The sequence below is a fragment of the Vicugna pacos genome, chromosome 7 (assembly GCF_048564905.1).
Source record: "Vicugna pacos chromosome 7, VicPac4, whole genome shotgun sequence".
In the NCBI taxonomy this organism is placed as follows: Eukaryota; Metazoa; Chordata; class Mammalia; order Artiodactyla; family Camelidae; genus Vicugna; species Vicugna pacos.
The window spans coordinates 60385069-60401248 of record NC_132993.1 but is presented as its reverse complement, the minus strand read 5'-3'; the positions used below and the strand labels follow the sequence as shown (position 1 = coordinate 60401248).

General features: G+C 35.0%; 1 protein-coding gene across 6 annotated transcripts in view; it reads left to right on the top strand.

Moving 5' to 3' along the window:
• The window catches only part of DYNC1I1 (dynein cytoplasmic 1 intermediate chain 1), a 435553-nt gene that overhangs the window by 52898 nt on the left and 366475 nt on the right, over positions 1-16180 (top strand). For 3 of the 6 annotated variants that reach the window (XM_072964952.1, XM_072964958.1, XM_072964951.1), the window contains exons 2-3: positions 627-761; positions 1595-1662. The exons of 2 other annotated variants lie outside the window; for them this stretch is intronic. The gene's annotated coding sequence lies outside the window, so the exon portion shown is untranslated. The remainder of the gene's footprint in view (positions 1-626; positions 762-1594; positions 1663-16180) is intronic. One more of the 6 variants, XM_072964953.1, reaches the window with a different exon arrangement.

The window sequence follows — 16180 nt, the reverse complement described above, 5'->3', positions numbered from 1 at the left end:
TGGCTCAGGCCAAGGAGTGTGGGTTTGTGACTGGGGCATGCTATGGGCATCAGCTCTGCTGGGGGCCCTTATTGCCAACTTTTGCCATTCTGAAAATGGGGTGTGGTTGGCTTCTTGCAGATAAAGCCCCCTCATCTTTGCAACTGAGACTTGTAGACATCTGCACAGTGGTGGCAAACAAATTCTGTGACTTTGATTGTTCCCATCCACGTGTTATTTCAAGCCCCCACACATCCTATAAAATGCCATCTGTAGAAACCTTTGCTAGCACAGCTTTTTAAACCTGCTTTCCATCCTAATGCCTAGGACTCTGCCTGGCCCTGTTCTGGCTGGTGTGGCTGGCCGCATCTAGGTTTTGTCCAGCGTGCTGCCTCACAGAACGTTTCCCCCTGCTGTATGTACTGCAGCCCCAGATTAAGCACCCTTGCCAGCATGAATTCCCCAGACATTATACCCCAAGTCAGCACAGAGCTCCTGAACATTCCTTTCCCAGAGGAGAGAATGATTACTTTAGCCTGGTTGGAACATTTAAGAAGCTAGAGCCAGCTCTGCATCTATCAGCTTTACACTGATCTTGCGACCTTTTGCTTTGACTATGTGATTTAATACTTTGGTTTATGCCACAGGTCCACCATCTATGTCTCCATCTTGGCTGACTTCCAACTACACCTGGGTCAGAGTTTTTATCCTGGTCACCCTTCTGCTACTCAAGTTTCTCTAGGACTGACTGGCAGCAAAGCTTCTTCCTACCCTTCTTTCCAGTGAGTAGAGATCTGTCCTCAGGTAGAAGTCTCCATGTCTGGGTCGCTGATGCCCACTTCCTCCTGACTTTACAATACGCGGCCCCTTAGAGCCAATGACTGCTACTCTTTCTCTGCCTTAGCTCATGCGATGGCCTGTGCCTATAACTATACCTCTTCCTTGTCCCGAGTCTCTCTGGCTCCATTTCCTAGCCATCTCTGATCTTCCTTTTTTTTAATAGCAAATCAACATCCAGAAACAATAATATTACATAGGCTGTGTTGAACACTTCCTAAGTGCCAATAGTGGGCTTATTATCTCTAAATCTCATGACTTAGAGAGGTCTCATACCCTGTTTTATAGATGAGAAAAATGAGTGTTGCAAACTAAATAACCAGAAGGTGGTGAAGCTGGAATCAGTATGCGGTCTGGCACATCAAAACTGAAACACCTCCATTTTACCAAGCTGCCTTCCTTTGAGAAGAGCTGCAGTATATTGTCTTTAATCATCACCAGTATTGTTAACTTTGTTTACAGGAGAATATGTGGAGACCTCATGAGTGAGGAAGTCAATATGTGAGTCAAATTTGACTCTGAAAACTTTGCTCTTTCCACTACAGAATGCTGTCTTCCACAGTGGCACTTATTACTTTATAAATTATATATTGGCTTTGTAAACACTTAAGTTTCAGCCTGCAACCCGTTTAAGTGCCCCTATAATAAAGTCTCTTGTGATTGCATCTGAAGTGTGGCTTGGGTGACACCTTCCTCCCTTCTGCTTCTCTGCCTCCTTCTCAGCTTCTCCCTGCACTTGTCCTTGGAATGATTCATCTTTCCATCTTCTCTTTGACAGGCATAGATTGTCCCTGAGGATGCTTGTAGAACTTGAAATAACAGCCAGAATGCCAGCTTTAAATTACGGTGAGGAGTGGAGCTATCAAGCTTTCCGGTGACTCATGTCTGTTGATTAATACCCTCTCTCCCTGTGGGCAAATCTATATGGGATGTTAAATTTATAATTGGGAGATGGATTGGCAAAAGAAAAATTGCAACATGAGAAATTAGCTGAGGTGACTGAGTGTGACAGGCTAAAATGGTTAGATGCATCCATGTATGCGTTTGGGGTTTTGGCAGTCACCAGCCTCAGCTGGTTGAATTCTTGGACCAGGGCATAGACTCTCCCAGGTGGTGCTACTGCAGAAGGTTGAAAAGTTATTATTCTGCTTGATATACTTCAACAATTTTTAAGAATTTTAAAACTGAGATGTTCAGTAAATGCAAAAATATTTATGGAATATGTGTAAGGTGTAACGATTATATACAGTGAACATCTACTTATCCACTGTCCAGGCAAGAAACAGAACATGACCAAGAAGGTAGAAGTTTCTTATGTGTTCTTTTCTTTTCTGTGTCCTGTTTCCTTTCTCAAATAACTATAACCCAGCATAACTTCATTTCTTTTCATAATAGCATTACCTTTTCCTTGAATCTCTAAACAACAGATTGGTTTTAAATGAATGGAATCACTCCATACATATTTTTATCAAATTGTTTTTTTTTAAGTCATGTTGTTTTTGTGTAGCAGAAATTCACTAAATTTCACCAGTCCATAGTAATCCATTGCAGTAACACACAACTTACTTATTTATCATCTATCCAATTGTGGATAGGCATTTGGGTTACACAGAATTTGCTGAAATTATAAACAGTACTAACCGTGTACATTTGAGGGTATTTCTCTTGATGCAAGGATTTCCAGAAGTGGAATTCCTGGGTCATGGGGTATGCGTATTTTCAATTTTATTAGAAAATAAAAAATTATGTCCTAAAGTGGTTGTAGCAACTGTGGACGTTTCTATTAACTGTATAAAATCCATCTTTTCCCACATCCTCATAAGCGTGTAATGCTGCCGGACTTTAATTTCCATTGTGGGTATGTGATATTTGCTATCTCACTATAGTTTGAATTTACACTTCATCATTTCTAATAAAGTTGAGCATCTTTTCCAAAGTTTATTTCCTTTTATGATTATTCATCTGTTAAGTTCTTGTTCAAAATGTTGCCCTTTTATTGAATTATTTTCTTTCTTTCTTGTCAATTGATTTGTAAAGGAGAACTTTTTGTTTATGTTTTTTATTTTTTAAAACTTATTCTGGATACTAAATCTTTTGTCGGTTTTGAGTGTCAAAAAGACTCTTTTCCCAGGTTGAGTATTTTCTTGTAATTTTTTTATTCCTTTTGAATGAAACAGTTTAATTTAAATTTTCCTTTATGCTTTGTGTGTTTTAAGAAATCCTTCCCTATTTGGAGGTTATGAAGACATTTTCCTCTGTTGTTAGTTTTGCCTTTCTCATCCGAGAATAATTTAATGAAACTAGTTTTTGAACACAGTGTGCAAGAAGGATAAAATTTTATTTTTTCATCTGTGTATACCCAAGTGTGACAAGATAATTTATTGAAAAGTACATTCTTTCTCTAATGACCTGCTATATACCTTCTGTCATATATCAAAGTTTTACATATGAGTAGACCTGTTTTTAAACTTTCTGTTCTGTTTCATTTGAGTATACAATGACAAGACCCTCTGTCTTAATTATCATGGCTTTATAATAATTCTGAGGATGTGATAAAATAAATATCTTTTCTTCTTCTTGGCCCTTTGCTCTTCCATATAAATTTTTTAATTAGCTTGTCAAGTACCACAAAGTGCCTGTTAGCACTTTGATTTTGTTGGGAATGTCTTTAAAATCACCAGTTTGAGAATAATTAGTATTTCTATGGTATTAAGCCTTTTCATCCATGTATGTAATGTATATATTTAGGTTTACTTAGGTTTTCTTTGTCTTTCAATAGAGTTTTATAATTTTCTTCAAAAAGTTCTTGAACAGTTTTGTTATCTTTATTCCTAGATATTTTATAATTTTGATGTTACTGTAGATAAATTTTAAAACTTTAATTTATGTTTGTTGAAATTTATTTTTGTATATTGAGTTTTAAATTTTGCAACTGTGCTGAATTTTCTTATTAATTTTAGTAATTTATCTGCAGTTTCTTTTGGATTTCTAATACACATTATATCCACAAATAATGACAGTTTTCTTTTTTTTTTTGATCATCATACTTTTTGTTACTTTTTCTTGCCGGATTACTGGCTAAACCCTCCAATATAATACTATACAAATGATGCTAGAAGATAGCCTTGCTTTTTCTTAAGCTCAGAGGGAATGCTTTAAATACTTCACAATTAAATCTGATGCTAGCTGTGGTTTTTCTGTAGCTACCCTTTGTCTGTTTGAGGGAGTCCTTTTTAATTTCTAATTTATTTTCGTTTAATTTAGAAAAGGATGGGGAATTTTATCAATTGCTTTTTCTATTTCTATTGATACGATTATATGTCTTCTCTTTTCGTCAGTTAATGTTATGATACATATTAAGTGATTTCTTATGTAAAATCAGACTTGTACTCCTGGGATCAATCAATGTATTATCTTAAAATACACACACACTTCTGGGTTATGTTCGTCAATATTCTAATTTTTGTCTCTGTGTTCATGAGCAAGACTGAGTTGCAACTTTGTTCTCATGCTTCATTGGATTGTGTATCAAAGATACACTAACCTAATGAAGTGAGCTAGGGATATCCCTACACTTCTATACACTGTTTGTGTGAGATTGGAGTTTTTTCCTTGAATGTCTGCAGACTTGTTTCTTCCTTGACTATTCATTGGAAATTGCTAGCCCCACTGACTGGACTTGGTTTCTAGGTAGGAAGATTTTTAACTTCTGATTCAATTTCCTTTGTGGTTATATGACTGTTTGCATTTCTTGTCTCTTCCTAAGTAAGTTTTGGTAAATGATACTTTTTTCTAGAGATCTGTCCATTTTATCTGAGTTTTCAAATGTATCACATAAAGTTGCTCTTTGCCCACGTACTATCTTTTTAATCTTTGAAGCATCATATATTTTTATTCCTAATATTATTTATTAGTGTCTTTTCACCTATTCAAAAATTTATCTTGAGAGATCTTTGTTCATTTTATTTGTTCTGAAAAAAAGTATTGATAATATTGATAAATTTTTTACCCTGGTGTTTTTCCAGGCAGTGTTTCTACTCTCACAAAATTATTTCCTCTATCAAGTAATGGCATTCAGGATTTGATAGTATATTCGACACCTGAAATACCACTTTTTTTCCTCACAAGTTCTGTAAATGCCTTTGAAGTATAAATTTGGGTAAAACTCCACTTGGAAAAGTAGTTATGAAACCAGTTTAATTGAGGTTTTAGGATATTAAATGTTCCCTTGTGCAGTCTTAAGAAGGAGACAAATTTGGTGTTCATACAGACCTTTCACTACTTTACCTCCATAAGCTTTTGCAGACAGGTCTGAACAGGTTGGTTTTCAAATCCTTTAAGCAATCTACCAGGACAAAACACGGCAACCATCAGGAAAGGACAAACAGAACCTTGGCTGCTTTAGCCAGGAGGCAAAGATGAAGACTGGGATTAGGTTTGAAGGTCAGAGAATCTGTTTCCAACCTTATTTTACACTGCATTCCCTCACTTTCCCCCTGTTGGCTGAAGAGAACCATGTATTGATATCCAGTCAGGACCTGCACTTGCTTGTTTTGCTTCCGTTCTTTCCTCTGACTGGAATTCTTTTCTCATCTCTTTTGCCCCAAACATATCTATCCTAAGAATATATGATGTTTACCTGTTAGGGTTTCTGCCTAGCCCATCTGGTAATGGAATTGGTTTTTGAATATAGTGTATGAGAGAGATAGAATTTTATTTTTTTCACCTGTGGATATCCATGTGTGCCAAGATAATTTATGGAAAAGTACGTTCTTTCTCTGATGACTTGCTATATATCTTCTGTCATATGTCAAACAATCCTTTCAGTCTGCTAAATCGTGACCTTTGCATTTGGAAAATTTCTCTTGTTATTTCTTTGATAGTATCTTCTTTTTTCCTTTTTCTCTGTTCTCTCATGGAATTCTGAGTAATTAAAGTTTGGACGTTATGAGCTAACCCTCTAGTTTTCTTTTCTCTCTGTTTTCCACCCCTTTATCTTCTCAATTTAACTTTCTGGGAGATCTCCTTATCTTTATCCTCTAAGACTTCTATTGAAGTTTTAAAAATTTCTTTTCTCTCCACCTTTTTTTGAACTTTTATAGGTTCTTTCTTATTTATTTAATGTTCCTTTTTATAGCATCTTCTTCTTTCATCTTCTTAATATTTTATCTTAGGTCTTTAAGCATATTAATTATAGTTGGGTTATTGTGTATAGGTGTGAAGTTTAAGTGTGTAGGGTTTTGTGTATAATTGTTCAGAGTAGAGATTTCCCTCAAATATCTGATGATCTTATTTTTATACGTTTAAGAGTGAGTTACTAAAAAGCTGATCTATGATTAGAAGCTCTGTAGGAGGAGAAGGGCTTGCTGACTAGTGGGACTCCACTTAGGGTGATGAAGCAAAAACTTGACTGTATTTTGAGAAAGTACATCAAATTTCCTCCTGGGCTGGTCAGTTTTTCCCAGGAGAGATCTCCTAATATCCTGCTTAGGGTATAAACCTCATTGTCAGTATTCTGGAAATCCAGGAAGCTTTTCCTGAAAACTCCTCTATTTTCGGTTTCAGAGCCTTATTCTTGCCTTCAGTTATGCCTGGAGTTCCATATCCACAGTCTTTTGATCCTTCTCACCAAAATAAGTCTCTGGTTTTCTCCTGAGGTTGGGAGCAAGGGAGTTCAGGGTTGGGAAGCAAATCTGGGGATCTAATTGCTTTTTATGCAATCTTCAGCCAGTTCTGTTTTCAGTCCATCATTCTTGGACCCATTTTTTAAAATTTGGATTTTCTCTGTATTACTGAGCTGTACAGTTTCTTTCTATATTCTAAATTGCTTATCAGATATATGATTTGCAGATATTTTCTCCCATCTGTAGGTTGTTTGTTTACTTTCTTGATGAGGTCCTTTCAGGCACAAAAGCTTTTAATTTTGCTGAAGTCTAATTCACTATTTTTCTTTTCTTGATTGTGCTTTTGGTGTCATATCTAAGAATCTACTGCCAAACCCAAAGTCACAAAGATTTACATTTAACATGTATGCTTTATTCTAAGAGTTTTAACTTTCTGGAAGTTGCTTTATTCTAAGAAACATGTATGCTTTATTCAAAAGTTTTATAGTTTTGGCTCTTACATATATGTCTTCGATCCATCTTAAGTGAATATTTTATATGGTGTGGTGTAAGGGTCAAAGTTCACTCTTTTGCACATGGCTATACAGGTTTCTGTGCATCATTTGTTGAAGAGACAATTCTTTCTTCATGAATGATTATTGTATCCTTGTTGAAAATCAGTTGGCCTAGGTAAATGAGTTTATTCGTAGGCTCTTAATTCTTTTCTGTTGCTATTTATATCTATACATATGCCACAGCCTCTTTGTTTTGATTATTGTTGCTTTATAGTAAGTTTTGAAATCAAGAATTATAAGCCCTCCAACTTTGTTCTTCTATTGTTTTGACTATTTTAAGTTCCTTGAATGTCATATAAATTTTAATATGAGCTTATCAGTTTTTGCAAAGAACCCTGGTGAAATTCTGATAGATTGCATTATCTTTGTAGATCAAGTTAAGGAGGTCCTCAGCTCTTCTATTTTCTCCGTGAAATGTTTCTTGTCTACAGTAATATCTGTGTCTTCTTTTCTGAGATATTTTAGAATTAGGGTAGAAAAAAATCAAATTCTGTGACTTTAACATGTAAAACCTTTATACAGGGGAGAAAATTGTAGGAATAGAGAAATACATGTTTTTTAAAATCATATTTTAAACTAAAGAGATACTATTACATGATATTTTTCTAGAATCTTCCCTTTTCCTTAGGGACCAGAATATGGAAACAGGGAAATTACCATATTTAATATGCAAATCCTTTATTGAGGGGGATAAATGTCCTCTATAAGAAAGAAGGATATATATATATATAATTTTTAATTCAGTTTTTATTCTGAATGAAGATGAGATGAATTTTTAAAATGTTCTTTTCACTTGAATGGAATTCTAGAAACTTCATAAAGCCTGGCAAAAAGAATTATTTTCAAAAGATAGTAAATATTATTATTTACACTTTAATATTTTTAATAGTGATAACAATAACACCATTGTCTACATTACCCTTTTACAGTTTATAAACTAAGCTTACATATGTTATATCTATTCTCTATCTATTTTAAATTAATTTTATTTCACTACCACAACAAATAATCCCTTTTGTATTTACATTACTAAATTTCTGTTAATGTGTGTTTTGGAGCTGTTTGACCTATAATATCTCAGCATGTGGAGTTATTAATCTACTTTGTGCTGTGGACCCTTTGGCAGTACGAAACAGGCTCCTAAATCAGGAAAATATATTTAAAAACAGAGTAAGAGACATAGGATTTCAAAGAAAACCAATTGTATTAAAATACTGCTATTAAAATATTAAAACCACATTTGTAGTATAGTACTGTATGTACTTTTTAAAATAAATATTTTAAATAACAAGATTTTATGACAGGTCTAATAACTTCTGTGGTTTTTAGGTACGAAATAGTACAAACACTATTTTAAAATATTTTCCAAAAGTTAGTATAATATAAAAATAGCTATGCTTCCTATTGGTGAAAAAGATGCAGATTTGTTACCTACATCCAAAATTGAAGAAAATGCTAAATTTCAGTTAGAGGTTAATGGAAATAATAATGTAGGTTTTTTTCCCTATTCAAGTTCATGGACCTCTGGATTACGTTCGTATACCCCTGAAGAGGAAAGAGATACAGGAAGGGAAATTAATTTTGTTACAAATAAAATTCAAGAAAATCTTAACTCACCATTGCATTGCTCTGGGTGTGTGTGTGTGTGTGTGTGTGTGTGTGTGTGTTTTAGATTGAACTTTGAGACTTTAGTTGATACTCAGAAGGTGGTTTGCACAGCCGTAGGAAATACTCAGGCTACTCTGTCTGATCTTTGTGAAAGTGAGATTCTGAGACAGACATTATACATACTAAGAACCACTAGGATGGTTGGTTTCCTCAACCAATTTTTTCTGCCATTTTTGTCAACTAACTAGTTATGTTACCCATTACCCAGTAAAGGCAGTTAAAAGAGATGACTGCAAACCTAGAAAACTATCTGTAAGCATATCTCACATTACTGGTTGAAACATGCTTTTTAAATCTTTGCTAATTTCTTGCCTCTTCCCTTTCACTAGTGCAAAGAACTTCAGCACTAAATAAATATTTATTAGCTAGTGCAACACCTAATGTTCCCTAATTTCATAATCCAAATTCAAATTTAAAGTCAAAGAAGATGTGATATATTTCTACAAGGGAATATTATTCAGCCATAAAAACTGACAACATAACACCATTTGCAGCAACACGGATGTTCCTGGAGAGTGTCATTCTAAGTGAAGTAAACCAGAAAGAGAAAGAAAAATACCATATGAGATCACTCATATGTGGAATCTAAAAAAAAAACGAAACATAAATACAAAACAGAAACAGACTCATAAGACATAGAATACAAACTTGTGGTTACCAAGGGCGGGGGATGGGAAGGGACTGGGATTTCAAAATGTAGAATAGATAAACAAGATTACACTGTATAGCACAGAGAAATAAATGCAAGATCTTGTGGTAGCTCACAGAGGAAAAAAATGTGACAATGAATATATACATGTTCATGTATAACTGAAAAATTGTGCGCTACACTGGAATTTGACACAACATTATAAAATGACTGTAACTCAATAAAAAATGTAAAAAATAAAATAAAATAAAAAATAAAGTCAGGGTGGCCTTTACTGAGGTAAGAAAAATGGAATGAAAGGGAGGAACTAGTAGACAAGAAATAAAATAAATAAATATCAGTTTAAACCTTTTCCCCATGGCATATATGCGCAGTATTCAAAAGACACAGAAAATGCTGACATTTGGAAATAGATCATGTTTCCCAGACAAAACCTTAGCTCAAATTGAAATATATTACAAGCAAGCAAATTAACTGAGTAAATATAATTTTGGATTAAGACCTTCTGAAATTACATGTCATTGAGAATAGTATGCAGGATATCTCTGTAGGGTCAGGATTAGAAGTTTTATGTGACATTAAGAGATTAAAAATTGCTTTATTTTGTTTTTGTCCTTCTTTCAGACATACCACATAAAGTAATCAATGACTTGCTTTTGAGAATTTGACTTAAGGGGAGCATTGGGCGGGGTTCCCTGGCTAAACATGTCAACCCCTACAGTTTGTCCTTTGACAAATCATTCCTTTGGATCCTAAAGTATTTTTTTAAATGTTACCATTTTCCATATTTTTAAGTATCTCTGGGAAGCATAAGTCTGGACACCTCTCACTAGTTATCATATAACTACTAGAGGTTTAACTAACATAGAGAGCTGACTGACAGGTTCTAGGACCCTGAGACAGCAGAGAAGTGTCTGACAGGAAAGACACAGGATGCATATTAAGATGACTTGGATCAAATTCTTGGCTGCACTATTTTCTCAGAGCATCAGTTTCCAAATATTTGCAAAGATACTGATTACAATGTCTGCCCTCCCTATGTCATAAGGATATTATATAAAATTACACTATAATTATTAAATGTTACCTTGTTCTTTAATGCTTAGTGTGGGTCAAAGAGTCAGGAAGGCAAATAAAAAGGGAAGTGAAAAAGAATATTAATTTTTTATGATTTTGCCCAGGATGGGCCTGCAGGGTCAAAAGTACAAGAGAAATTAAAAATGCAGTTTCTATGGAAAGTTTACATCTGGAGGATGTCATCTTTAATTTATCTACCCATTTAATCAAACTTTAGCAAATAATTACCAAACACTCATCCCATGTCAGGCGTGAAAGAACAGAAACTCATTAAAAAAAACCTGCCCCTCACCCCCTGGTCTAGTTTTAGGAGTCCCAGAGTTAATGGGTTTTATTATCCTCATTTATTGACTTTCCTTCCATTTAGCACTTTCTTTTGGGGTGACTTTTTTTTTTGAGGGGGGGAACACTGTTTCCCAAAATGTTCAGACCCTGATTGAAGAGATTCTTCTCTGTCAAAAAACCTAGGTTTTCCTCAAGCCACAGAAGAGGTAATTTTGGTGGAAGAAACTAGAAAATTATCTGACCAATTGTAAATTCTCAATACATGCATGCAAATATTTATTATTTATTTATTTGGTAGGAGTGGCATAGCAAGTAGCACAAGCCTCTGACGTGTGGAGGGTTGTATGGCAATGTGGTAGTAGGTCGTTAAAAACAAGCAACTGAATATTTTTACTTCAGTGCCTTTTAAGGTACTTACTTAAAGTTTACAGTAAAATTATCAAAATTAACTTAATTTTAATTACAGGAAGATTATTCAGTGGATACCATACGTTGATCTTAGTTAGATGACTATTCAAAACCAAATGTGTGAACACAGTATATTATAGTTTTATGCAGTTCAGAGAACACAATTTTAGCATTTTCTTCTTGTCTGTCCTTACACTTCACCTAGTCGCAAACTCCATTTGAGAAGGTAAGACCCAAAATACTAGTAAAGCAACATAATCAGTGGAATGTTTTTTGTCTGCCTTTTGCATAAACAGAAATACTAGGAAGAGAACTAAAGTAGGAATCAGCTTGAGCGAGTCACTTAACGCCTTAACTCCTCTAAATATCTGTAAAAATGGCAGTATGTGTGACCTGCCTACATACCCCAAGAGGTTGTAAAAATCAAAAAAATTCACAAGAAGGGTCTTTTTTCTTTTTACCAAAAAAATGCTGTACAAGTGTAAGATATTATTATTAGTTTGACTGGTATCATCTGTGCTTCTCAGTGTGCTATTTTGTTCAATATGTGTCTTCCTCATTGCAACCCTTTTGGAAGCTGCTCCATGAATAGAAACAGATTTTCTTTTATTGATTGTTATATCTAACTGTCTAATGGAAATGTAGTGACACGTGTGCTGGAGCCACCCCCGTTATGCCCAGGACAGAGTGGTGTAGCCTTGTTATAAAGAGTGTCACTGTTCACAGATTACCTGAGGATCCCACCCTGTCTTCTGTCTGCAGGATGATTTACAGTGCGTGCTGTAATGGGAGATTATAATGCTGCAATCAGAGAACAGAGCTCCCACTTGCATTACAGAATAGGCCATACATTATTCTGTTCACAGGATGCACCATCTTCCCTTAATGGTCTGAATAATGTAGTAGCAGAACAGCACAAGAAAGTAATTTGGGAAATAAAACCAACCTGTTAATAAGTGATGCATAACACTGATAGTTCCCAAACTACTCTTTGTTCTCCTTACATTTTTATCTTTCTATGAGAGAAATTAACAACAGTAATACCTTACGCATGCATGCTATGTTGCACCTTACAAAGAGTTTTTATGAAATATACTTTAATCCCTAAAGCCTCTTAATAAAGTAGAAAGAACATAGTCTCATTTTAATTCTATAGAAAAGGATATACTTAAAAAAACAGGTTAAAAAGCTTGCTCTAGTTTATATACCTCACTAGTAGTAATTGTGAATCAAACTCAGGCTTTTGATTCTGTTTTTGTTTTTATAGTTCCCCTGCAGACCATGCTCTAAAAGTTTGTACAACACTGTGAACATTCTGGGTGACCATTAATAATACATCCAAGAGTTCTTCCTGTTTGAAATAGAGAAGTGTCTAGCATTTCTCCACCAGTGTTACAATCCTGAGCAAATTAAAAGCAAAGTAACCACAGTATCACACAAAAATAAAACATCACTATAATAATTTTTAAAAATTATTTCGTCAAAAGGAAAAATTCCTGATTTTCTAGTGGAATATATATCAGTTCATTACGGAAAGTATCAAAGTTGCTATCATCTTTTTCACTTACGGTTTAATTATTCTTGTTCTGCAGGTGGTACAAAATGTGCTCATTTTATTTTAAGAGGGAGAGTTGCAGCAGATTTGCACTGAGCTCAAGTACATTCTTTGTTTCCCTGGTGATAAAAAAGCCTCAGCCCTGAGGACAGCTCTGTCTGTCAGCTGAAGTAGCCAACGCAACAAAAGAGGGAGGATTTTGCCTTCCAGTTCAGAGTTGTTATTACACGTACCACTAAGGCAATCTTGTCAGAGTCCCATTCACATTTGCCTATGATCTCTGTCCTTCACTACGTAAGAGGGCAAAGCAGAGGCACTGCTTTTATTACATCAGAGAAACTAAAGGCTCTACCCCATGGTTATGTAATCTAAAGCAGTTCTAACGGTAGGGACATGACAGAGAGGACTGCTTTAAAAATTGTGAAAGAAGTTTATGTGGAAAGGGTATGTTATGCATTAGGATACATTGTCCTTACTTTCACATTATGCTGCATTTACACCGCATAAGTAAGATGGAGATTTGGCAATTATCTAGCTAATGGGATCAATGTTAATAGACAATCTGGTTAATTTTGCTTTTATAAGTAGATTCTTAGCAACAAGAAGTGAAATGCCAAGAGAGCTCTTAAACAAATTTCCTTTAATTTTTAAGTTAAACTGCAGTTCCTGATTTTATTTTCCAATTGGCACATGATGTTTTCAATAGTATTGTTGTAATAATAACAGTTTGTTCTTAAAGAATCCCTTGCATTCAATTAGTTCAGAGTAGATTTGAGTATAAGTAGATTATCAGTTTCCATCCAGCCTTACGAAATGAGTATGCGCTGCAAACATTGGTAACTCTTCTTTTCACTATCCTTATTCATCTCTGAATTCCAGTCATAGTCATTTCTGATTTCCTTGGGAAATTTCATTTACTCTGTGAGTGTGTATATACACTGACAATTCTTCATACATTTAGAGGGATAAAATTTAATTCTTCTTATGAAAGTATTAAGCTAGACTCATCTTTCACTGTTGGACTTTTTTGCTTATTTTTGTCAAAATATTCATTCACTCACTTCAGTGAATATTAGGCACATACTAATTATATGCAAAGCACTGAACTAGGTTTTAGTTTGACTCGTATAAAATTGCCAATATACAACCACTTTTGACCTATATAAATGTCAATCTCATACGGTTCAGTCTGATATATAAGGGATGATACGAGTACTAGAAAAAAAAAGGCTAAGGTGAAGAGGAAAGTTGTTTTGGAGGTAGTGACATTTAGTATTTGGCCTGCATTATTAGATTTCAAGAGAGATAACAGTAAGGACATGATTTCAGAACATAAATGGAATGTGCAAGAGTATAGAAGTAGAAAAGTATGCAATGTGTTCAAAGATGTGCAAGTTGTTGAGTTGGCCTGATGTCTGTGTAGAGTGAAACAGAAGCCTGAAAAGAAAGCCTAGAGGAAGATCGTGTGGGACTAACATGACAACTGGTTAAGGAGCCTGGGGTTTCTTTATTGTGAAATGTGAACTTATGGAAGGTTTCTTATAAAGGGCATTCAACAATGGAGGCAATGCCCAGAATGGACCAGAGATGGAAGATCTCAGAGCAGGGGAGCCCAGGCCAAGGGTCCTAATGGTTCAGATGAAAGTTGACTAAGTTGGAAGATGTCAATCCTATGAAGGAACTGTTAGGCACTGATTATACTGGATGGAGAAGAATTGATGGTGATTTTATGTAATGTGAATAATGCCTGAGAAAATAGTGCTGGTTCACAGATGACTGACAGGAGGAGGAACTTGTTCATGACAAAAGATTCTGACTTCAGTGATAGAGGTGCAGGCATATACATCCACGTGGAAGGGTCTAACTCAGTAGAAGTCAGGAATGTAGCACTGGAGATGACAATTCAGCCATGCCAATGGATGTTACCAAGGGAGAAAACATACAAAGAGAAACGAATTCCAAGGACAGAAGCCTGGCTGATAATAACCTTGCAGGGTGAAAGAAGGGCTAGAGGGTACAGGAGAGAGAGACTTCTATTTCTGGGACTAAGGTAGGCTAATTGGTTGTGACTAATACCTTACTGAACTAAGTAGTCTGTATCAAATACAAACATCTCCCACAACTGAAAATTCTAGATCAAATAATAATTTTAAAAAATCTTAAAGGCATTAAAAAGCTGATGATAAAATAGGGAATTATGAAGTCTGTGAAGAAAATGGTGGCCCAGAGATTCAGTGCCATTGCCTTCAGGGCCTTTAGCCATTTTCTGCAAATTTGAACTTTGATTTTGACATCAGGTCTTTGGGCTTGTTCAAGGGGGGAGTCAAATAGGATCCCTTCCCACATTAAGCTGAGATTCCAAAGGGCTGCATCATTGTGGTAGGGATGACAAGAGATAAACTCATGTAACGACCACCACTCAAAATAACCAAAGGTGCCTGTATTGGTGGTGACCACCCACCAGAGTGGAATAGAATCTTTCCCTTAGAAGCTATGATTACAGACTGGTCTTTGTGTCAGTTTGTAGTCTGCATTCACATCATTTAAGTAGTTCAAAAAATATCAAGCCATGAATTTAGTTTTAATTTTAATCTAAATTGGTCTTAGACTAGTAATGCCACTAGGTGCTGGGTAGAAATATAAATGAAAATGCTTTCTGCAAGAAAGTACCTTCATTCAAGTCCTCAAAGATTCTCCATAAATAATGTTTCAGTGAGAATATTCAGCCCACAGTCTAAAATCACAAAGCATATAAGAACATAAGTTATTATCCCTGAGAAACAGTGAAAAAATAGCAGAAACAGACATACAATAGCAGATGAGAATTACTAGCAAATAATTTACAATAATTATGTTCCATAAGTTTAAATAAGTAAAGGAAAAGCTTGAAAATACCTGAAGGGAATAGGAAACTATAAACAATTAGCATAGCAGATTTTTTTAAAAAAGAATCAGATACAACTTTTAGAAATAGAAATTGCAGTAGCTATTAACAAAGTGGACAAACTTTTAAAACTCACTACAAGAAAATAAGTAACAGAATTAAAAAGATCTGAACAGAAATCTCACTAAAGATACGCAGGTGGTAAATAAACATATGAAAAGATTCTCAACATCATATGTCATGAGAGAATTGCAAATTAAAACTGCAGTGAGATACTACTACACACCGATTAGAAGGGCCAAAATTCCAAACATGGAAATCCCAGAATACTGGCTAGGATGTGGAGCAACAGAAACTCTTATTTATTGCCAGTGGGAATTGATAGCCACTTTGGAAGACAGTTTGTCAGTTTCTCATAAAACTAAAATATTCTTACTACTATGTGATCCAGCAGTTATGCTCCTTAGTATTTATCTAAATAAGTTGAAAATTTACAGCCTCACAGAAACCTTCACATGAGTGTTTATAGCAGATTTATTCATAATTGCCAAGGCTCGGAAGCCACCAAGATATCATTGAGTATGTGAATGGATCAATACACTCTGATACATCCAGACAATGAAATATTATTCAGCATTAAAAAATGAGTTTTATTCTTTG